The sequence below is a fragment of the Elephas maximus genome, chromosome 8 (genome assembly GCF_024166365.1).
Source record: "Elephas maximus indicus isolate mEleMax1 chromosome 8, mEleMax1 primary haplotype, whole genome shotgun sequence".
Lineage (NCBI taxonomy): Eukaryota > Metazoa > Chordata > Mammalia > Proboscidea > Elephantidae > Elephas > Elephas maximus.
In genome coordinates, this window is record NC_064826.1 from 50,367,983 (window position 1) to 50,393,276 (window position 25,294).

The 25,294-nt window shown below is 36.8% G+C and overlaps 1 protein-coding gene across 2 annotated transcripts in view; it reads left to right on the forward strand.

The window, feature by feature from the left end:
• The first annotated feature begins 661 nt into the window (after positions 1–661).
• CD36 (CD36 molecule) overlaps positions 662–25,294 on the forward strand; it is a 113,359-nt gene continuing 88,726 nt past the window's right edge. For both annotated transcript variants that reach the window (XM_049893590.1, XM_049893593.1), the window contains exon 1: positions 662–988. The gene's annotated coding sequence lies outside the window, so the exon portion shown is untranslated. The remainder of the gene's footprint in view (positions 989–25,294) is intronic.

Here is a 25,294-nt window from a genome sequence, read left to right on the forward strand (position 1 = left end):
TGCCGACCTTCAGGTTAGCAACTGTAGCTCAACCACTACACCATCAAGACAGAAAGTCTTAATAAATGAATCCTACAGAGCGATTCATTGTTAGAAATCTTGCCCTTTTATCTTCCCAGGAATAACTTCAATTACAAGGTCTACTCATACTGATGGTAGAGCCTTATTCATATGTTTACCAGTAGTACTAGGCAATAGTTAATCTAAATCAACTATATTGTATAACTATACCAAAAGTGGAAACACTAACTTTAAACCCCAGCACCCTGGCTATGCATGGCACTTTCTGCCCCGTTCATTGAGGTAGACAAAAAATATACCCAAATCACTGCTGAAAACATACAGAAAAAAATACTAAGAAATTTTACCAGATATTCATATTTCAAAGACTCACCTGCAAAATTACTGAAACAAAAAACCTGTTTGTTGACTTTAATTAAAGTTCACTATTCAATATTTGCAGTACTTTTACTTAATCATGAAAGGGAAGCTTGATTCTGTCTCTAATACTATCATAGCAAATGTTAATCATAGAGAGAAGCACACTGAAGATCAAATTACATAGGTACGCCGTCAGTATCTGACTATATAATTCCCAAGTTTCGTAAGCACAGAAGCTATTTGTTAAGGAGCATTACAGGTTTTAGAAGGAAATGGATTAAGAGTTTTTATTTTCCCCAACTGAGGCACAAAACGAGTGAGATTTTTCAAGTTAACTTTCATTTTCTCCTGGCTCAGGTGTCAGAGATCTATATTTATCTTGAGTTAGGCATGTGTCTGAAGTGCTGGAACGCTTAGGATGTCAATGACTTTCAGATGTCAGGCTAAACTTGAAGATAGGCAGTCGAGACCCTGTGCCTCATTTCTGAGTTCTCAGCTGCTGTGCTGTGGAAATCATGTGTTTACTTCTGTGTCTCCTCCTGTAACAGTCTCTCTGAAGCCAGTGTTGAGATCTTACTTCTGGCCAAGCAGGCTCCTCTAGAAGCTGGTGAGCAGAATTCTTTTTTTGTTTAGGGGTGTGGCTATAAACGTCTTTGTAGCTGATATATGATCATCTAATAATTAATAATTATCATTATTTTTGAACTTTCTAAGAAGATAAATACTACCAGGCATAATAATTTAGTCTAACAGGTTTGTAAGCTTTCAACCAGATCGATGAAGAAAATAGACTTTTAACATTTCAGTTTTACATTTTCAGAAGTTTCTGAATTCATCCTATGAAATTTCCATTTGCACACTTTCATATCTTGTATTTAGAAAATATCAGGAAATGTCAACCTCTCTTAATTTAATTTCTGAAAGTATAATTTTAGTTAAAATCTTTATTCCTTCAGATTCTGTAAGTCATTCTTGCAGCTCTTAACCTAGATGAATTTCTTCATTTAAATTTCTGTTTATCTTATTATATAGGCTCTTTTGAATGTTACTTTTTTGAAAAAGATACTCTTAAATTTGGCCAAGTAGATTTTCTCTTCCAAGCTGGAAAAGCCTTTTTTTTTTTTTTAAAGAAGACTAAAAAGTTGAATGACCTTCATTCATGGGACTCAGAAAACATGTTTTGGCTTGTTGTCAAGACTGACAAATATATTTAAGGACTAATCTAAAAGAGCCAGTCCTGTCTTATTAGCTTGACTCCTAGAAACAAAGAAGAAAACAAAAATATTTCCGTACATAAGACTTATTAATCATTAGTGATCATAGAAATCATATTGGCTGTGGATATCAGATAGCTATTATTTTGAGGAAGGAGGATTTTGTTATACAGCAGAATTTTTGCTGCATGGTGCTTCATAGTATAGCTATGTAAGACCAAGAAAACTGCAAAGAATGATAGAGTTGTGACTTATACAGAATGTCAGTGTAATAGCATACTTATTTAGAGAGAAAATTAAATGCTGATACAAACAGGCAGTTCCCTTCGACTCTCACTGATGTCCTCCCAAGCCTAGGAATGAATTGGATAGGCATCTTTACCTTTAAAAGAAGGACACTTCTGTGTATTCTTTGGAAAATACTTGATTTGAGCCATGTTGTATTCTGGGGAAAGGATTCTGGGCTGATGCATATAAAAGTGTTAATTTCTTGTACACTGCCTGTGAGAAAACTCGGAACTCAGGTCAGATCGGGATCAGATGAAGAGAAATAGGCAACTTATTCCTGTCTCTTGGAATGACTGAGTTACTTTTATAAACATTTAATAGCTTTGTATTACTTTGTGAACTCTGCTATAGGTATACCTGACTAAATAATAAAAGTGGGATTTGTGGAGCAATATATGAGACTCCTGTAATCCTAACAAGGGGAAAGGAGAAATATTTTCAAATGATGTACAACACAAGCACTATGTGGAATCAGATCCTTCTGTAAAGGACAATGTCAACTTTGTAATTAATTGTTCTGAGAGTTTAAGAAAGCAAACACCTGGGGATAATAAAATAATTTTCACCTGGGAAAAAAAGATAAGCTCTTGAATTCAGAAGAATCATTGCGAGGCCAAAAAAAAGGAAAAAGAAAAATCTTTAAAGTGCTGATAAATCAGTGATAAACACTGTTTAAGACTGCAGAGTGGGCAATTAAATGGAAGAAAATGTTTTTCTTAGAGAAAGAAATACATAATATGGCTGATTTGACTATGGCCAATTTGATATTTGGCATAAATTTCTGGTACCTGATTAAAATTACTACTTGAGGAATTTAATCCGATATTCTTAGTATTTGTAAGTTCAGCTTCACAGTTAAATTATTGGGAAAAATCCCCAAAATTTTAAATTAAAAAGAAAGACCAGAAAATGATGGAAAGCAGAAATGTTTGTATTAACTGTCAATGAGTTTTTTTAAAGATCACATGGTGCTTATTGGAAGAAAATTGAAAATTGTGTCACCACTTTACTGAAACCTTAAAGGAGTGACCTGGGATGAGGAGCAGGGATGCTATAGACAAGGAGGAGCAATGAGCTGGTCGTAGTGGCTATATTTCTACATCAGATGATGGGAATCCTAAGTAAAGCCCAATCCAAAGTGATTCCCTCAATCACAAACGAGGACCTGTCCATCAGAAACAATAGAGTCTAAAACTAGTATAAGTCCACAAGGAATACAAAAAGGATATAGTTTGGTAAATAATTGCTTTCACTGTTTTGTGTGTGATATGTCAAAGTACAGAAACTGGTGAAACTGCTGGAAATTTTTTTTTTTTCCTTTACAAAAGAAAATCCGCATGTCATTGATTCCACAATGAGCTTTCTAGCATTTGTTTGTGAAGGACGGTAGGGTGAATTCTGTTTTATGTCTTCTGCCAAATTAAGTCAAGTGAAGAATAAGTAACACTTTTAGGTGGGTGATGGGTGGTACACTGCTAAATAGTTTAACAAGTTTTGAAATACATCCAGAGACCTTTATCACGCAAACACTATCATCTGGAGAAGAAAAATGACAGAAAATTGGCAACTATTTCGGAGGGAATGCAGGAGACAGCCTGGCTACGTTCACAAAGGACTCAGAGTGTGCTCCAGTGGAAAAACATTGTTCACCCTTCAGTGCTCACGAAGTTTAAAAGTGAAATAAGGAGAGGTTTTTAAAAATTGTTATTATTGGTTTCATCTCTTAATTGTTATTGCTTCTCATTAAGCTTCCCAATGTAAATCTGCCATTTCTCTACTTTTTACTTTCAAGAGATCGGAAAGATTATGAGTAGTCTTGTCATAGTTGTAAAAATTAAGATGACTTTTGCCTAAGTGAAATTCATTTGGTGGCTCATTTTTGTTCTATCTTGGAACTTCATTATTACTCTATATGAAATGCAGCAGATGCTACTATAACGTGTCCTTCTTATGTCTCATTCTGGGGTGTTTCAGAAATGAAGGAATAAAATTTGTCCATGAGAGTGATTCCATTGCATGGAATACTTTTTTAGAGCAAACACATATTTAGTAAGCAAGCTGCATCTTTTCAACAAGTGTTCTTAAGACCAATTCTGAAATACCAAAACCTATTTTGGTTAAATGCATGATGGTGTTGTTATCTTTCAGATTCATTTACTTACTGACACATTTATTTGAAAAATAGTTATTGAGCACCTACTGTGTGTCAGACACAGTCGTAGGCTCTAGTGAACGCTATCAGAAGCACTGCTGTGCTGGACGTTTATAAGAATCCAGGATCTTTGTACAGCTCTTTAGTTGTGTCCTTGCTGGACATGATCTGGTATATTTTGTTCTCGATTTTGTTTATATGGTATGAAACCTTTTTACGGAAGTAAAAAAAAAGTCATTTATTTAATAAATGATAAAAACGTAGGCTGTATTTTGTGGGCATTTTCCCCAGCACTATACACGGACAACAACAATGACACAGACACCTTAAGGAACCAACTGTCAGTCTCCTGAAAAAAAAAATTTGCCAAACAAGGTGACAGTTGTAGTTACAGGAGTAGAAGGAAGGTACTGGACAAAATTACTTCCTTTGCCTATTCTTAGCTTCTTTTCTTTCCTTTTCAAATGCATGATTTCCTCTTAAAATGCTGAGCAACTGACACGCAACATGTGGAAACCCCTCAAAAATGAAAACAAACAAACAAAAAACGCCTAACAGTGCTCACTGTAAGCCTTAGGTCTGATAACTTCCTAAATTTATTTCTTGCTGAACTAGTTTGTCTAAATGTAAAACAACCACTAGTCAAAATTTTTGCCTGGTCCCTTGGTGGGGTGGGGGCCATTTCTAGTTTCCATGAGCCCTGTCATGTTAAGAGCTGCTTAGACAAAATTTCCGTCTAAGCAGTCACGTGGACAGGCAATTACTTCGCAGTAGGTTGGAAGCTGTAATAAGGGAAGCTGTAATAAACTCCATGAAGGCAGGGGTCATTTAAAACTTCCCATCTTGGTGTCAGCTGTGCCATAATGCCTGGTACATCTTAAGCACTCAGTACCAAAATCCAATCCCACTGCTGTGGAGTAGATTCTGACTCATAGCATCCCTGTAGGACAGAGTAGAACTGCACCATAGAGTTTCCAAGGAGCGCCTGGTGGATTCGAACTGCCGACCTCTTGGTTAACAGCTGTAGCACTTAACCACTACGCCACCAGGGTTTCTAAGTACTCAGTAGATACATTTTATTCATTTATTTGAAAATATTATGTCTAAATCATTGCTGATCTAAAATGCCCTCCTTTTACCAAGGATGTGACTAAAAGTTTAAGAGATTTTAAGCATTTAAACCATTTAAAAAATCTGTTTTTTTCTGTCTCTTATGCTTTGCACTTTTTATTTAAAATATCCAAATTTGCATAAATCATTACCGTATGCAACACATTGATCTATGAATTTTGGAAGGTAAATTGACAGGTAGGTTTTTGAAATGTTACCACTGCCAGCACTGCTGCCACTCTTCCCAGCAGGTCAGGGATTTTTGCCACATACGACAAATCTTCTTGCCCTAAATTTAATTCAGATATTTAATAGAGAGAAAATAGTTGGTAATTCACATGACACTAAGTATGTAGACCCATGGAAATAGCACTTGAATTTCTCAGACACATCAGGCAATAAAGCCCACTCATTTTACCCACCACCACTGGTATCTTGGTCCTTTACCCAAACTGGCATAAAAAACTTAGATATTCTTGCTTCTGTGTTGAGTCTCTCAGCAGGTGGCTTCACTGCACGTAGTGAGTTTTGGATAAAGCTAGGGAAAAAAAAAAAGCAACTCTCAGCTCAGTCAGTTCTACTCTGCTTTCAATGGTCATCTTTGAGATTTGCTAACCTTGTATCCAGGTGTGAGTTGTGCTTTCTCACTTTAGGGGAAGCTACGACACACACATAGTAGCTGTCTTTTATCTGCTTAGTCACATGTATCACCATACTCCTCTCTTGGGGTTCGATGTGGTGGGAGGCTGGGGTAGTGCTGCACTCATCATCCTTTTTTCTTTCTCCATGCCTTGGTCAGAGTTCCTTTGTGACTTCACTGAAACCTCCGAAAATTTCTTACCCTTCATTCTTCCAAACGTTTTTATATTGTATCACTTTACTGCAGTTCAGTTACCAAGTTCAACAAAACTCTCTGTTTTACCAGAGGAAGTTGGGAAGGCAAGTTTAGGTAAGGGAAAAAGCAAATCATCATATTAAAAGACAAGCTGGAAGCTTAATATAAGGATTCCCATTATTTTCTCTACCCCATTAATATTCCTCTTGAGTATTCAAGATGCCGCATTGTTTTCTTTCTGAGATCTCCCATACAGAGCTTCTGTACATAGTAACAGCTAGAGCATTTCTGAAGCTGAAATTCTGTAGAATAAATAAAAGAAATGGAAACAACCTGAATGGTCTTTTGTGAAAAAGAAAAGTACTTAACAGTTATTTACCATGGCAAAGTGACAGTTATGGAGCTTGGCTTTTTTTCTTTTTTTCTGGGGCTTAGCTGAGCTGGACGTGTACTTTCAGCTGCTTTCCCGATGTTTATTTTTGCCCACCGCAAAAACGGCAAACATTAGAAGTGGGAATGGTTCCTAGCACACACTTCAACCAAGACCTGCTATGTTTTACACAGGAGGACTCTGAGATTCATAGAAGCCAAGTGAAGCTTGATATCCCTGCCTAGCTATTAGATTGCCATACCCCAGGTTTCGGTTTTTGCAGTTTTTCTAGACTCCCCCCGACCCCCCAATTCCTGAATGATCTTATCCATTGTCATGGCTTCACCGATAATCTATATGTTAAAGAGGGCCAAATCTATACCTCCCTTGCTATTCAGACCCATTTATCTGTGTGTCTACGTGTTAAGTTCATTGTGTGGATGTTCCACGTGTATCTTGCATTGGAAGTATCTAAGCTCTTTCTCACCTAACAACCTTGTCACTGTCCTCTGACTCATTGCGTAAATTTTTATTGCAAACAACCCCAAGGTGGGTGAGTGTCTTACTATACTTTGAATCTTAGTGTTCAGTAAAATGTAGGCACATAATGTGTCCTCTATTTTAAATAAACGAATGAGTGAAATTATAACATTTGTTTATCACCTACTAGATGCCTGATGCCTGCATAGTACCCTGATAATAATTATGCTAAGTGCCTAGTATTTAATGAGATGCATTATAAATTAACAGTAATGCACACACTCTATAGTCACTCTATAGGTTTGGATCTTCACACCATCATTTCCCAGCTCTGTGACCTTGGGCAAATTAATAAACTTCTGTGTCTCTGTTTCCTTGTCTGTAAAATAGAGATAATAAAAGTACTGACCTCATAGAGTAGTGCAAAATAAGCCAGTTAATATGTGAAATACTTAGACAAGTGCCTTGAACATGGTAAGTGCTATGGAAGGGTTAACTATCAGTATTTAATTTGCACAATAATTTTACAGTAGGTAGTGTTATCTCCATTTTATAAGTGAGTAACCAGATTGAGATTAAGAAACTAGTCCAGGATCTGGAGCTACCTAGTGACAATGCCCATATTATGCCCAGCTCTAACTAACACCCTGACATGCACACATATCCCAAATCTAGTCCTCTTATTTCCTCTTCAAGTTAATAATACTTTTTTCATCTTGTTGCTCAAGCCTGAAACATGAGACTCATCCTTGATTCCCCCCTCCCCAATCAAGCTAATTACTCACCAATACCTAGATATACATGCGACCTTCTAAACATCTCCCCATCTCCATTAAATATTTCTGAACTACTTCCCTACTTCTCCTTCCCAACAGCCACTGCCTTAATTCAGGCCATATAATTTCCTGTCTAGGTTATTTCAGCAGGCTTTATTTGGCCTTTCTTATAATCTATTGTCAACATTAATGTCAGATCCTTCTTTCAAAACCCCAATTTTATCATGAACTCCATGAACTCCTTCCCTAAAATCCTGGAGTATTTTTCTACTGCATTTATAATAAAGTCCTGAGAGAATGAATTCCTAGGTATTTAAGGTGCACATCTCAGCCTGGTATATTATGTTATATTAGGACTTCATGATATCACTGGTGCATACCCTCCCAGTGTTTTGTGTTGTTCTTCTAAAACTCATACCTAAATCTCAAAGCCCAACCTAAATAACTATACTTCTCCAGTTTTATGTTTTCTTATGCATCTGTATTTTAGGGGAGTACTTTGATCTGCTAAATGGTTTCCCACTCACTTTACCTGGATCTATATTCTACAAACTTCAAATAAGGTATCACTTCCTCCACCACCCTTCTCCCACCCACTATTCACTCTCAACTGGTTGTAGGTATCACAATGTGTTATAATTGTTGTGTTTACTCATCTGCCTTCTTAGCCATGCTGTGAACAACTAGAAGGGAGGAATCTGATTTTCTCTGTACTTTTCTGGCACCTAGTGCAGTGTCTGGAGCATAGTAGATACTTGTCTGTATGAATGAAACAATGAATGAATGAAGTGACTTACCTAAGGTCACTCCACAACTCAGTGACTGAGCCAAGTCTGGAATCCAGATCATTCAACACCTTTGTCCCCTATCATCATCTTCTCTGCTTTTTAGTCCATTTACTGTCACCAATGTTTTTGTCTTAGAAATTAGTATTCTTTTCATGTACTGAGTAAAACGAGAAAAAGCTTTAATCTGAATTCTTCGGATTTTTAAAACCTGTATTAACTCACTAATGATATTAAGTAAATTTAGTCGAAAATAAGTAGGCACAAGCTGGAGAACTTGAGTTTTAAGCCGAGCAAGTTTGAATTCAGCAACTGTGTATGCCTAAATAGTTTTATTCGTATACTTTGCAAGAAGTTTATAAATATTTTTATGCCTGTAAAATGCAGTAAAAATATTAAACATTCTAAAGGCAGTCTTTAACATGTCCCTGTTTAGATAAATCACTTAGGGCACAATCTAGTCAGAGGTATTTCTGCATGTTCAGACTAGATTAACACATTTGAAAAATTTATCTGCCAAGCTAAAAATAATAAGAGGTATAACAATTATTATGCCGTGACTGTCAGTATTTTGCTAAATGTCATAAGAATTATTTCATTTTACCTTCTGGGCAATCCTGAGGTAAACACTGTTATCTTGATTAGTAGATGAGGAAACGAATGTTTAGAGAAACTAATTACTCAAGGTCACACAACTACTAAGTGGCAAAGCCAAAACTAATACTCTGGCTGTCTAACTCATGGTCATTTCATATAAAATCTAAGCTACCTTGATTTTTTAAAGCTTATTATTTTATTAAACAAAGCAAGCATCAGTCTGTGAGAAAGCAGACTGACTGGTTTGTGAATTCCACACACGCTCTATGAGAAAATATAAAAATTATAAATGATAAGGTCATTAAAGAGGGATAACTAAATTTTAAATAACTGAACAAAAGGGAATATAAAGTGGCCTTTAATTTAGCAGCTACTGGGTGCCTAAGTAATTTTATGCTATAAAACTTCAGAATGCCTTAAATGTATGTTATCCCAAACCCCATTGCTGTCAAGTGGATTCCTACTCATAGTGACCTTATAGGACAGAATAGAACTGTCCACTGGGTTTCCAAGGAGACATTGGTGGATTGGAATTGCCCACCTTTTGGTTGGCAGCTGAGCTCTTAACCATTGTACTACCAGGGCTCCATAACCAAACCCATTGTATGTATCATAGTTTGCATAATTAATTGTGCTTTCTCTCTGTCTATGTATGTATACATGCATATACATACACATACACACATACATATAAATATATTTAGATTATTTTCATAATATTGTTATAAAACTATCACTAACATATATACACATGTATACACATGTTTATACATGCATATTTAAACATGTACACATATACACCTGTATATACATATATATACATTCAAGTACAAATGTGTGTGTACGTATCCTTACTCTAAAGATTTAGGAGAAGTGTAAGCTGGACTTGGCAAAGGCAAAGGTGAAACAGATTACACAGGGCTTTGCCAAATGTTATACAGACATTGGCTAATAGTTTCCATGAAATGGGGAACAAAGGAAGGTTTTAAGCAAAGAGAGGGCATAATTTGTTTTATGTTTTAAAAAGATGACTCTAGATGCTCTTTTGATTATGTATTATAGGGAGGCAAAGATGGAAGCAGGGAAACCTGTTAGGAAGTTATTATAATAATATAGGTGAGGGGTGACAGTAGATCAGATCAAGGAGGGAGAATTGGTTGGATTCAGGATATACTTGAAATTAAACCTACCAGAAATACTTTATGTATTAGATATGAGGTAAAGAAATGTGTCGAGGATTGGTCCCAGGATTTGTACATTGGGAGGTTGGAGTTGCCATTGATTGAGCTGGCCAAAACTAGAGATAGAACAGGTTTTGAGGAAAAGAAGAGGGTATCAGTTGTGAATGTATTTGGTTATAAATTCTATTAGGTACTCTATAAAAGGAGAAGAGAAAAAGTAGAGAGGACTGGAAAGATAGCAGAAAAAGAGATGGGAGAAGAGAGAATTATAAAATACATAGCCATTTAAATAAAGAACTGTCATACACGAATGTAAAACAGAAAATAAAATGATTTATGAATTCCTCATAAGACAAAACTTTACAAAAATAGGAATCTCCAGAAATATTTGTCTTTCCCTTCAAGGAGGTAAGAAAAATGAATGGGAATGTATTTTCTACTTTCCTGAAGGGACAGCTGCTTACTTTGGTACTAGTGTGTAAGTTCATTAGCTTGTGAACTAATAATGTATATATTTTTGCATTTATCTACTTTCTAATTTTACAATGACAGCAAGAATCTGTCATCCTTTACTATTGTTAACTCTACCTGAGTTCTTTAGCTTTAATGCTTTCCTCTATTCTTGTTGCAAAAAACAAACAAAGCTGTTGCCATGAGTCGATTCTGACTCATAGTGACCCTATAGGATAGAGTAGAACTGCCACAGAGAGTTTCCAAGGAACGCCTCGTGGATTTGAACTGCTGACGTTTTGGTTAACAGATGTAGATCTTAACCACTATGCCACCAGGGTGTCCATTCTTGTTCCATTATCTGTAATTCTCTTTCCTTTTAATTATTTTTTTATCAAACATTCATTTCTACAGTGGGCCACCTTGCTAGTCAATGAACATCCCAAACTCATTTGTTTGTAGTAAGGATGCGGTAGGGACCTTAGACATATATGCTGCTCAATGAATCTTTCCTTAACTGGGAGGATGGTCATAATCTTTTTCCTTCTTATCAGAAGTAAAGGTTTTGTGTAGAGAAGCTCAGTGATGACTAAGGAAAATTTCAGTGTGCTGGGTCATCAATTAGGGCAAATACTTCTCCATCTTCTTTTGCATGGCTCCTTGCTCGTCATGAACGAACAGTATATAGATCTTCTAGGTGACTCCAAGATTCCTGATCAAGTTAATTAGAATTTTTATTATTAAATGTTATTTTGAAATTTTTCTTTTCACTATGAAAATGATTAAAGGGGGCTAAGTGATTTTCTTTAATTTCCATGTATAAGTTTTATCTATGCCTTAAGTTTCGGATACCAAGTATTCTGTATATTTTACAGTAATGTATTACTTCCAAAACAGCTGAACATTTTGGGGGAAAAAAAAAAAAAAAAACCCTGAGTATGAGGTTCACTACATATAGGACCTCAGTTTTGCTTAACCAGTTTTGTTATTTATTCCTATCTGAGAGGTTTGGATAGAAAGAGCTTGTGTTGTTGTTCAACGCCGTCCATTCGATTTCTACTCATATTGACCTCATCTGACATTGTAGAACTGCCCCACAGAGTTTTCTAGGCTGTAATCTTTACGGAAGCAGAAAACCAGGTTTTTATTCTGTGGAGCCTCTGGGTAGGTGGGTTCCAACAACCAACGTTTCTGTTAACAGCCTGACACTTAACCCTTGTACCACAGGGATCCTAGAAAGAGCGTAGGGGATGGAATTGAAGGGATCTATATTCAGATATTGATCGTGTGGCCTCAGATAGCTTATTCGAATCCTCAGTGCTTCAGTTTTTAATTACCACTACTTCACAAATAAGTATTTACATCTACCCCCACAGTGTTATATGAGAATTTAATAAGCTAATACACTTAAGGCACCTGGTACTATGCCTGGTATTAAAAAGATACACTGAAAGTGGAGGTGGCAGGGATGAGTAAAATGAAAAGCTATCCCAAGTCTTTCTTCTTTTCTTTTCACATCTTTCATCTTGCCAGCCTCTCTATGCAGATGGCTTTGCCTCCTCCTCCTGCACTGATGGTATAAAAAACATATGACATGAAGGTTCACATTCATACCTCCTAAAATTTATTTTTCACAGTAGCCAGAATGAACTTTTTAAAATGTGCAGTATGTTATGGCGGTTCTCTGTTTATTTTCAGTGGCTTTCCTTTGTTCTTCATAATAAAATCCAAATCCTTAGCCATGGCATGCAAAGCATGATCTGGGTCCTGTGTAACTTCCAGTCTCATTATTCCTGCTCGCCCTTGCTCATCTTGCTCTAGCCTGGTGAGCTGGCCTCCTTTCTGCTCTTCAGTCAAGCCGAGCTTTTCCCCACCACAGAAAGCTTACCATTACTCTTCCTTTGGGGGAGCTGTCTTTTGCCATCTTTTCAGTTTTGTATCAAATGTTACTTCCATAAAAAGGGCCTTTTTTAGTCCACTCTTCCAAACATGGCACTTGCTTCATACACACATGCACACACACACACACACACACACACACACACACACACACAGAGTATTATTCTTCACTGCATCATCATCACTCATCAAACTCTGTAAATTATATGTATATGTTTTAACTTGTTTATTTTCTAATTCCATTGGAATTAAAATCCTTTGAGGGCAGAGGGACAAGAGTTTCTTATGCCTTCTCCCCAGGTGCCTGACACTTAGCCATATACTCAGCAAAGGGTAGGTGTGGATTTAAATTTGTTATTTTTCCACACTACAGAATTTCTCTTCTGTTATCTGGAGACCAGCCTAGGAGATACACGTGTCACTACTACTTCCTCTCACTAAAAGCTTCACGTGTTTGTTTTCCTTAATATTAAATTTTTTATTCTAAATTGAATTATGGTCCTGGTAACAGTATTTTGCAACCACAAATTGAGATATGTCTTCTGACAAGGATGTAAGTGTACACACGCATAGAAACAATGAAATAGAAATTGGTACTGTCCTAGACATTTTACCATAATGTCATGGAAATCTAAGTTGTGCTGTTAGTTATTTACAACTGCTTCCTCCTCAAAGCAACAACAACAATAGTAATAACAACAGCAAACACTTGTATAGTATTTACTATATGCCAGGAAACCCTGGTGGCATAGTGGTTTAGAGCTATGGCTGCTAACCAAAAGGTTGGGAGTTCAAATCTACCAGGCATTCCTTGGAACACTATGGGGCAGTTCTGCTCTGTCCTAAAGGGTCATTATGAGTTGGAATCGACTCGACGCCAATGAATTTTTTTTTTTTTTATGCCAAGCACTGTTTTAAATATTTCTGTGTATTTTCTCATTTCATCCTCCTACATGAGGCAGGTACCATTTTATCCCTCATATTCCACATAGGGAGACTGAGACACAGAAAGGTTATATAACTGGTCAAAGGTTTTATGGCTGGGAAGAATCAGTGCTGGGTTGCAAACTCAGGCAGTCTGACTTTCTAGTCTGTTTTCTTATGATTATGTTATCTCTAGTGGGCCTTGATTATCTTCAGGCTTTATACAGTACTTTGTCCATTACCAAAACCAAACCATACCCATTGTTGTTGAATCCACTCCAACTCATAGCGACTGTACAGGACAGAGTAGAGCTGCCCCATAGGGATTCCAGGGAGTGGCTGGTGGATTCAAACTGCTCACCTTTTGGTTAGCAGCTGAGCTCTTAATAACTGCACCACCAGGGTTCCTTGTCCATCCTAGGCCCTTGATAAATGCATTTTTGTTTTGTCCTGTTTTTGCTTAAAGAGCAAGATGATAAATGATAAATGGTTGTGTTGTGGACATACATTTATATCTCAAAGCTATACTTTCCCATTGAAAATATTCAAAAGAATTAGATTTTATTCCAGGCAATGAGCAAGTTGTGTGGTAGTCCTTATCTCATCTCACATAGCAAAGCTGTGTTTTTTTAATTACCCATTTATTGACCAAGGACAATTTTTTTTTTTTTTTGTATAATGTCCTTAAATCGTCTTATTTGTTAATTTATTGTGCTTTAGATGTAAGTTTACAGAGCAAATTAGTTTCTCATTAAATAATTAATACACATTTTTTTTGTGACATTTGTTGCCAACCCCGTGACATGTCAACATTCTCACCTTCTCAACTCTGGTTCCCCATTTCCATTCATCCAGCTTTCTTGACTCCTCCTGCCTTCTCGTCCTTGCCCCTGGGCTGGTGTGCCCATTTGGTCTCATTTTGTTTTATGGGCTTGTCTAATCTTTGGCTGAAGGGTGAAACTCAGAAGTGACTTCAGTACTGAGTTAACAAGGGTGTCCAGGGGCCATACTCTTGGGGTTTCTCCAGTTACTGTCAGACCAGTAAGTCTGGTCTTTTTCAAAAGGCAAAATATTTAGTATCTGAAAATTATTGGCAGAATCCGTCATCTTTCCCATCTTTTAATTTTGGCATATAAGTTTGTGTTGTGGACATACATTTATGGCACATGATACTCATCACATAGTTTTTAAAAATCAAATAGGCAAAGATAGTTAACTAGCCATGAAGGATTCTTATTTTGTTTGTGTTACTGACATTTAGCTACAAACTACAACTAATTTGTTGCTAACTGGAATACACTCAAGGGTTCATACACGATACTTTACATGAAGGTTGATTCCCTCAGGGTGGAGATATAAGGAAAGCACTTTATTCAAACTTCTAGTAATCTTCAGATTATGTTATTGTTGTTAGATGCCATCGAGTCAGTTCTGACTCATAGTGACCCTACATTTAACAGAATGAGATACTGCTCAGTCCTGTGCCATCCTCACAATCTTTGCAAGATTACTGTTAGAAAATATGCTTTTCTCAAAGATGCTTATTGAGAGCTTACCTTATCAAGTGATGAAAAAGCAAAAGTAATCTCTTTATAAGAGTACACATGAACATATCCAGCATTCTTCAAAAATGAAATACCATCCTGTTGCCATGGAGTCGATTCTGACCTCAATACCATAGACAAATTAACTTTAGATGGTTCATTAACCTAAATGTAAAAGCTAAAACCCTAAAACTTTTTAGAGGAAAACAGGCATATCTTCATGACTTGGAGGTAGGCAAACTTTTCTTATGCTATGGAAAACAATAACCAGAAAAGAAAATAAAAAAAAGATGAACTAGAATTTATCAGAATTAAAATCTCCTGCTCCTCACATTGAGACACCATTTAAGGAAATGAATCCAAGTCATAGCCTGGGAGAAAATATTTGGTGGTACCTGGACTAGAGGAACTGACCTGGCTATGGAACTGTGACTCTTGAAAGAAAGGGAGAGTGTTGACCAAGAGGCTAAACTACACTGTCTAAACTAAGACTGGATCCAGGACAGTATGCTGGAACTGGCTCTGTATGAGCTCTCCAGGGCCCAAAAGTCATCTCTTCCCAAATCTGTTCAATAACTACATTGGGAGCTTGGAATTCATCACACTGGGTGTATTTACACCACGAACAATGGACATCATCAAACCAAGGACTTTAAAATGAAACTTTTAAATATATTGGTTTGAAAGCTACTAGGCTTAAGGGACAAGAATCTATCTATCAAATGCTAAGGAAAAAATAAGTATGTGTGTGTATGCGTGCATGTGTGTTGGGGGTGGGTGGTGAGTAAGTAGAACTAGCGAAAGTTAAGTAGATGTAGCACAAATACATGAGAAAGACGTCTTGAACTAAATGACTCTAATTTTTCTAAATATCTGTACCAATTCCCTAGATTTCTCTCTGCCTTTAACCTCCACCAGATCTAATATTACACAGAAGTGAGAAAGCAAAGGCATGTTTGTTGTGTAATTTCAAAGGTAAAATAATCCTGCCCTCTCACTTCCAATATATTACTCCTTAGTGACTTATAATTTCACAGGGTTTTACTCCTTTAGCTTAATATAGTTAACTCTGATTCAGTAGTTCTACTTTAACTATTCAGTTATTTGAAACATCATGAGAATTATGTTATCTGAAAGTTTCTTGAATCCTTTTTGATGTAGGACAGGTTTTAAGAGTGTAAATACCAAGGATATATGAGGGGGCAAACCAGAACAAGGGAAAGAGAAACATTGGCTATTGAAAAGAATAGCCACAATTCTGACCTGAGTTGGCCCTATATGCTGACCCCACAGTTGTGCTCTGAGCTGGCCCTACATCTCTCACTTCATCCATAGACAAATATGCAGGTTTTGATTAATTTAATCTCTTCTTTAGATTTTGAATTCATGACATTTTCTTTCTTGTAACACTATGTCTCCAGCCTCTCTTTTCTCCAGTCCTTAAATAATAAACATCATCTTCCTCAATGTCCAGGTAAGCAAAATCTATGTGCTTAGAAAGTCTATAACCTATATTTTGCTAGATAGCTTCCTGATTAGTAGAGAAAGTGATGCCATTAAAATAGCTTTAGACAAAAACATTAAAGTCAGAAAATTCTTGAAACTTACAGCACGCTAGGGGAAATGTCACAAAAATTTGGATCCTGAGCGAGAAGCTAAAATTGCATTGATCATTACCAGCATCACATCAGGTTTTTGTTTTGTTGATTCTCACATTTGATCTAAATAAAAATTCAAGAGTAAGAATGCATAAGGAGTTTATTTTATTTTACCTTTGCAAGGGCTGAAAATCAATGAAACATTTTTCAATGTTACTGGAGGGAATAAAATGGGGCAATGAAGTCATGTTATAAATAAATGAAAAACAGAACTAGTGATTGAAACAATGATAGGAAAATAACTTCAAAATTTAATCTGAAAATTTCAAGAATGAAGAAGAGTTTGATAGAAGACATGATCCAGTGTTAGAATCAGAAAAAATGAAAAGGCTGGAGCAACAATTTGCATATTTTCATAGTGACCTGCTGATAAAGGGAGCCAGATCAGAACTGGGTTCAGGTTGCAGGTGTGACTGACCATCAGGTGCTTGCTATGTAGGCAAAGGGTTGAGGGCAAGATAAGATCAGGGAAGGACAAGCACTATGAAGGGTGAGCCAAGCTCAGTCTGATCTAGTTTTAAATCCTCCCTTCTCCTGGAAAACAAGGACTGGCAAGTGAGTACTGGAAACTGGAGAGTGAGAAGTATTATCTCACGGCCACCCAGCTCAATTTTAACAGCTGTTTAAATCAGGTTAGGCTTAGCACAGTAGTTCTCAAAAGTTAGTATGCATGAGAATAACCAAAAATGCTTAGCTCAGTACTCACAATGCCTGCTTTTAGGAAAGGCTCTGTTGTTACATTGTTGTAATCATCATCACCATCACCCTTATTGTTTCCTAACCTGTATTTATACCCTGTACTTCACACTTTGCTGATTATCTATGACTTTAATCTCTTCTAAATACACACTTTCTTCAGATCCCTTCTAAGGAGTTATTTAAAAATCATCCACTAATACCCTGGTAGATAACTTACTGGGAGAGTCATTAGTTCTTTAATTATGCTATTGTTGTGTCTTCTTTTGAGGAGATAAGATTGGTATAAATATCTTCAATCTAGTGTCTGAGACTTCTTCCCCTTAATAAAGTTTTAGAGATACAGTCTTGAAATTCTCCACTCACTTCCTTTAAAACAGAATTATAATAAAGCTCTTGGGGTGTTTCAAGGCCCTTAACAAGATGAAGTACCGTCTCCTAAGCCATGCAGTGCTCCTCACCTGGGCCTGATATTTTTTCTCCATACTTGACACAGCTTGTCTAACCTCAAAGTCTTTGTCCAATGTCATTTTGCATACCAGTGATAACCTCCCCCATTCTTTGTCACTATAGCATCTTCTAATTTTCCTTCTTTGAAGTTCTCATTAGTCTTCAAAAATAATAAAGTTCTGCCTTACCCAAAATTGTTCCTTAGACACATCCAAACTCCCTGAAAGACCAAATTACTGGAATGAGGACTATGGGGACCATGGTCTTGGGGAACATCTAGGTCAATTGGCATAACATAGTTTATAAAGAAAATATTCTACATTCTACTTTGGTGAGTAATACCTGGGGTCTTAAAAGCTCGTGAGCAGCCATCTAAGATATTCCACTGGTCTCACCCCATCTGAGCAAGGGAGAATGAAGAAAATCAAAGATAAAAGGGAAAGAAGAGTCCAAAGGACTAATGGGCCACAACTACCACAGTCTCTACCAGACTGAGTCCAGCACAACTAGATGGTGCCTGGCTACCAGCAGTGACTGCTCTGACAGGGATCACAATAGATGGTCCAGACAGAGCTGGAGAAAAATATACAACGAAATTCTAATTCACACACACACAAAAAAAGACCAGACTTACTGGTCTGACAGAAACTGGAGAAATCTCAAAAGTATGGCCCCAAGACACCCTTATAGCTCAGTAATGAAGTCACTCTTGAGGTTCACCCTTCAGCCAAAGATTAGACAGACCCATAAAACAAAATGAGATAAAATGGGCATACCAGCCCAGGGGCAAGGACGAGATGGCAGAAGGGTAAGCAAAAGCTGGTAATGGGGAACCCAAGTTCGAAAAGGGGAGAGTGTAGACATGTCATGGGGATGGCAGCCAATGTCACAAAACAATATGTGTATTAATTATTTAATGAAAAACTAGTTTTCTATGTAAACTTTCATCTAAAGTACAATTAAAAAAAAACATGAAAAAAAAATGAGGGAGTTCGTTTGACCCAATATATCAGAGCCTCTTGATAACACCGGCATTAGAAGCCATGTTTTTTAAAGGTGCCTTTTTACTGTCTATATCCTTTAGCCAAATACCACCAGGAACACATCTGCAGTTGGACAAGTTGGGTCATTATTCATTGAGGACAGGGAGAAGTGTACCACAATATAACAATGGATGACTCAGTAAGAGGGTATTAGAACATATAGAATTTGGACTTTGGTTGGGTGATTTTGGGGAAGCATGGCTGCTTTCTGAAATGGATGTTGTCAAGGAGCAGTAATTTTCTGACACATATATCTTACTGGCACTGGGTATATCTTACTAAATAGGCGGGAAGAATAGACTGAGGCTAAAGCTATAATTGGTAAAGAAGCATCAGTTACTCATATCAGCTAGGAAAGGGTGTGGTATCTGTGGCTTGGACAATGTTCATAATTTGTATGTGTTTAGGCATGATTACAGAATTGTCTTATTTCTTTCTTGATCCATCATGATTACAGAGTGGCCTTATTTACACTTAATGTTCTGTGAAATTGTTTATGTTCAATAGCATAACACCAAGGCTTACGTCAAGACCTAACTGATGGTGCCAGGCCAGTTCCTGAATGTCCCGGGCTGCTTTTCTAGTTAAGTTCCTTTGTAATTCCCCCCCAGTCCCTATGGTTATGCTCAAAACATTAGAAACATTTAGTACAAAATTTTATTCCTGTTAGGTTAGCAATTTGATGATCAGTAAGAACCACGAGAAGAGATCAATCTGGGTATAACTTATACAAATTGTTTAGGGAATTGATTAGTTTTTTGTATTTACGCCATAAAAAATAATCTGTTAAGTAAATGAAACAACATATTCCATTGACAGATATGAAATAAAATGGACTAAATTTTTAATTTTAATCCACAAAAGTTTCTCATGAAGAAATTAAGGGGTCTTTCAATTTACTACATGGAGAAATTGCTAGGTAATCAGAGATTATAGAATCTCGGAGTTAGGAATTATCTTAAATCAATGTATTTCTGAAAATATGCATTTATTTTGTTTTTGTAATTGTGATTTAGGTGAAAGTTTACAGAGCAAATTAGTTTCTCATTGAACAGTTAATACACATATTGTTTTGTGATGTTGGTTGTTAACTTTGCTACATGTCAGCATTCTCCCCTTCTCCATCCCATATTTCCTGTTTCCACTCATGCAGTTTTCCTGTCCTGTCCTGCCTTCTCATCTTTGCTTCTGGGCTGGTGAACCCGTTAGTTTCATAGACATGATTAAACTACAAAGCACGTCCCTCACATGTGTTATTGTTGGTCCTATAAACCCATTGCCATAGAGTTGATTTCGATTCATAGCAACCCTATAGGACACAGTAGAACTGCCCCATTGGGTTTCCAAGGAGCAGCTGGTGAATTCAAACTGCCAAACTTTTGGCTAGCAGCCAAGCTCTTAAACACTACACAACCAGGGCTCCTGTTGGCCCTACACCAAAAAAAAAAAAAAAAAAAGCCTGTTGCCGTTGAGTCGATTCCAACTCATAGTGACCCTACAGGACAGAGTAGAACTGCTCCAGAGAGTTTCCAAGGAGCGCCTAGTAGATTTGAACTGCCCACCTTTTGGTTAGCAGCTGTACCACTTAACCACTATACCACTAGGGTTTCTATTGACCCTATAGGCCTGCCTAATCCTTGGCTGAAGGGTGAACCTCAGGAGTGACTTCAGTACTGAGTTAAGAGAAAGTCCGGGGGCCATGTTTTTCGGTTTTCTGTAGTCTCTGTCAGATCAGCAAGCCTAGTCTTTTTGTGAATTTAAATTTTGTTCTACATTTTTCTCCCACTCTGTCCTATGCATCTAATTTGAGCTATATAAGTTTGATTAAATATATATATATATGCTGCATTCTCTGTTTCGATAGTCTAGATACCTTCTAAAATAAAAGAATAATCTTACTTTGTCTCTTATACAACAATAGATTTTCGTTATCATAAGCTTTGTGTAAAGCAAAGAACATCTAGTAAGTGATTCGAGTTTATAATTGAATAATATTCAAAACGCTTCAGTAATGTATAGATTCAAAATGAGTGGAAGCATAGACAAATGTCTCATGCTGGTAATTTACTTTGTAACTTGTTATAAGCCTAAGAGGAAGTGTTGGGGGGGATGAGATAAGGTTATAAATAGAGAAACTTGATTCTGTAAGTCACATGTGGAAAACATATCTTTCCTTTATGGTAGTATATTAAAACCCAAACCTGTATTTAAAACATTTGTAATGTTGCTGAGCATGCCACTTTCTTCAATATATGCTTTGTATATATAAATTCATGGTTTCAGTCTCATATATAATAATAAATTCAAGGTTTCAGTCTAATATATAAGATTACACTTTGGCAGCCTTGGACACATTTCTAGTTGGTCTTAAAATATAACAAAGGCAATACAAAAGAAATAGTGATTCGTTTCCCACCTCCACTCTCTTTATCATAACATCTTGTTAGTAAAGAGACTCTATTTTGATTGAACTTTGCAGAGTTTCCTCTTCAGCTACCCTTGAAGATATGATCTACACAAAGAAAGACGCTCATTTTTCAATTTTCTTTTTTCCTTAAGGCTTATCCTTTGGCAGGATCCTGTTTTATCTTCCCTATTTTCAAGTGAAACATATAACTCTGCTTTATGTGAGCCAGAAATAAGAATGTACTGAACGGGAAACTGAAATTGGCCAGTAAAATTCCAGTTAGACATTTTAACTTTTAATCAAAAGCCAAAAAACCAAACCCATTGCTGTCAAGTCAATTCCGATTCTTAGTGACCCTGTAAACCCAAACCAAACCCATTGACATCGAGTCAGTTCTGACTCATAGCAGCCCTATAGGACAAGGTAAAACTGCTTCCCATGGGATTTCTAAGGAGTGGTCCGGTAGATTCAAACTGCCAATGTTTTGGGTAAGAGGCTTAAATATTTTCAAAGTTTAGACAGCCCTGTCATGGGGCTAGGTGACGTGTAGCACTTTTGATCCCTTAGGCTGAATGGTTCAAAGTTAAATTAAAGCAGGGCCCTGAAAACTGAAGTGGGTCCTCCTTAACAGTAAAAATTATGACAGTTATAGATAGATAGGCAGATATCCATTACTTACCTGGGAAATAAGGATATTACTTTTGAAGTATTTTCCTCTCTCTTTTATGCAGGGTCAAATTTGCATACAGTTAATATGCTTTGGTATCTGAATGTTTAATATTACCGTCTGGAGGTTACTACAGATAAACATTTATTACTGGCTTTTATGATAAAAAAAAAAATTTTTTTTTTTTTTTAATGATAGTCAGAAGAGTATTTTGTGTGCCCACGTTAGCAGCAGGTGCCTAATTGAAGTGAAAATGAATCAATTTTTTTACCTAAAATATTCTGTCACCCAGTAATTGTGTTTATGCAAGCTCTTTACACATCATAAATATTAAAATCATGATGTGAATTATGCCCAAATAAACAGTGCAGCATTCTCTCTGTTGCTAACATCGAGTCCTTGTTTCTCCTGAGCGTAACAGTGTTGAGGCAAACAATGTAGTTGTTTTTAATCGCAGAAAGCTACCCAGATTATTTCTTGTAGAGTCTCCTCTGTTTCCCACTGGGTTTAGACTTTGGTTCTCTTCCTCTCTTTATCATATATTTCTTTACATGGTCACAATACATTTATATTTCATATGCCCACCAGCCAACAAGTTAAAATACAAGTACGTTCACCAAAAAAGCAGGTTCACATAATCATTTTATTCCTCGATTCATCCTGACGAGGCCCTTCTCTCACTGAATCCAGTTCTTGACTCTAGTCTATGTAAATCAAATTATTGATCTCTCCTACCTATTGGCCTGTGGCCTTTTCCTGCAGGGTACCCTGCATCTTGGCTTTTGTTCCTCATTCCTACTCCTGTTATCTTCCCTCACACCACCGCTATGACACTGAGGTACTGCCCTGACTACACTACTTTAGGAGCCAAACCTGGGAGCCACACCTCACCTCAGGACACCGGCCTGTAAAGTGAACTGGGGAAATGGGAAATCAGGAGGTGAAATGCTTCCTGACAGGGGTTAAAGTCTGTGGGTGCCCTTGTTATTAAGTCTGCTTCTTGTTAGCTTTGTATTTGCCACTTCTACCTTTATTGTTTTATCTCGCTTTTTACCAAGATTGATCCTGATGTTTTTATCCAGTTTTCGTTACTTCTCCTCTTTCTATCCCAGCTGTTGTGCTCCATGGTGCCTTCAAAAAAGCTTAGGGAATGTATTTCTGCCACCCATGACACTTAGGGCTTGCTCTTCAATTTTATAGCCCTTTTTCACACAGATGCCACCATAAATGGCAATCACATTCCACACTAAAATGGGTTCAATTTGTTTTCATTAGACTGAATACAAGTTTTGGTTTTGTGTCTTATCTTTTCCCAGCATTATTATCATAGTTCTCTAGCTGATCTTCTCAACCTGATTTAGCTTTTCTATTGTGACCTTTGAAGAGTGCAAAGCCTTTTCCTGTCACTCCCCGTCCTCACAATTATTTAATGGTTATCAGTTGGAATGGACTCAATGGCAATGGGTTTTTTTTGTTTGTTTTAATTCTGCTTACATAATAAAGATTAAACTTCTTAGAATGCCATGCAAGGGTTTTCAAAGTCTGACATCCACCCATTTTCTTCACTTTTTACCTCTTTTCTAAGAACAATTTTTGTAGTTTTCCAAACATACCATTCCTTTCCTGCCTCTGAATTTATACATGCTGTTTTTTTTGTTCTTCTGCTTGTACTGTGTGATTAGAAAATAGCTATTCATTCATTGAAGTCCTTCAATTATTTTACAATCGGTCTCTTCTCCACAAAATCACAGTCCACTGAAAGCGTATATCATTCATCTTTGCATCCCAGTACCAAGCATAAACTTGGAGTACAGTCTATGATCAGTAAGTATTTGAGAGAATAAATGAGTTCCTTAACTCCTGGGAATCATCTTTTTGTGTACTGTTTGTCAACTTTATAATTTTTCCCCAAAAAAGTTTAGGGAGGAAACTTCATAAAAACTTTTGGAGTTTACCCAGGTAGTAGTTCTCAAGTATAAAAATTATAGGTTATATGATATGAGATAGCTTTGAGTTCAAGGGCTGGCTCTGCTACATATTTGTTTTGTGACTTTGAATAAATTATTTCACCTCCCAGTCTCTCAGTATCTCTCTTTGTAAAATGGCTACAAAATCATCATAAGGTCAAGATTTTAAAAGCCAAATTATGTATGAAAAATGTAGGACTCTGTTTTCTCATCTGAAAAAGAGATCATTTAGATTGAATAATCTTTAATATTCCTTTCGGATTTCAGAATCGGCAGATATGAACTTAGCCCATGTTCTCTTGCTGTCTGTGGCTTTGAGTTAATAAGTTCTAACATCATGTCTCAGCTTCTTAGTTTAATCGTTTATAAAATGAAGGTGTTACATCAGATCATCTGTAAAGAACCTCCCAGGTGCTAAGATTATTTGATTATGTATGATGTGAATCTATGAATTTGTCTTTATTTCTTTTTTTGCTGTATATACTACTACACTAAAGTCTCCCAAGCACGTTATTCAATTTCTTGAGAAATGACTTTTCACAAGGAAGATTCTCTAGATTTATAGGGTATGTCTTGGTCATCTAGCACTGCTATAACAGAAATACCACAAGTGGATGGCCTTAACAAAGAGAAATTTATTTTCTCACAGTCTAGTAGGCTAGAAGTCTACATTCAGGGTAACAGCTCCAAGGAAAGGCTTTCTCTCTCTGTTGGCTCTGGAGAAAGGCCCTTGTCATCAATCTTCCCCTGGACTAGGACCTTCTCCAAGTAGGAACCCTGCCTTCAAAGGACATGCTGTGTTCCTGGCACTGCTTTTGGGGTAGTATGAGGTCTCCACTCTCTGCTTGCTTTCCTTTTATCTCTTGTAAAATAAAAGATTTTGCAGGTCACACTCCAAAGAAGCTCTCTTTTAAGTTGGATCAGGGATGTGACCTTAGTAAGGATGTTACAATCCCACCCTAATCCTCTTTAGCATAAAATTACAATCATGAAATGGAGGAGAACCACGCAATACTGGGAACCATTGCCTAACCCAGTTGACACATATTTTGGGGGGACACAATTTAATCCATGACAGGGTATATGACTGGAAACCCTGGTGGTGTAGTGGTTAAGTGCTATGGCCGCTAATGAAAAGGTTGCCAGGAACTAGAGAGCAACAGGCTATGATATCTTGGTCCATTCCAAACATTTTTTGTGTGTTGGTTTTTTGATGTACAGTATTATATAACAACTGTTTGTAAAGACTTCAATAAAATTTTTACTTTTTCATAAATTCCAACTAATTTATTTTACATTAAGAACATTTTATATTATTCTAAAAGCATGTGAATATTACTGAAAGCAATGATGGTTGAAGGGCTATTAAAAGTACAGAATAAGAGATAAAATCTCGGAGATTACAAATAATCCTCTAGTT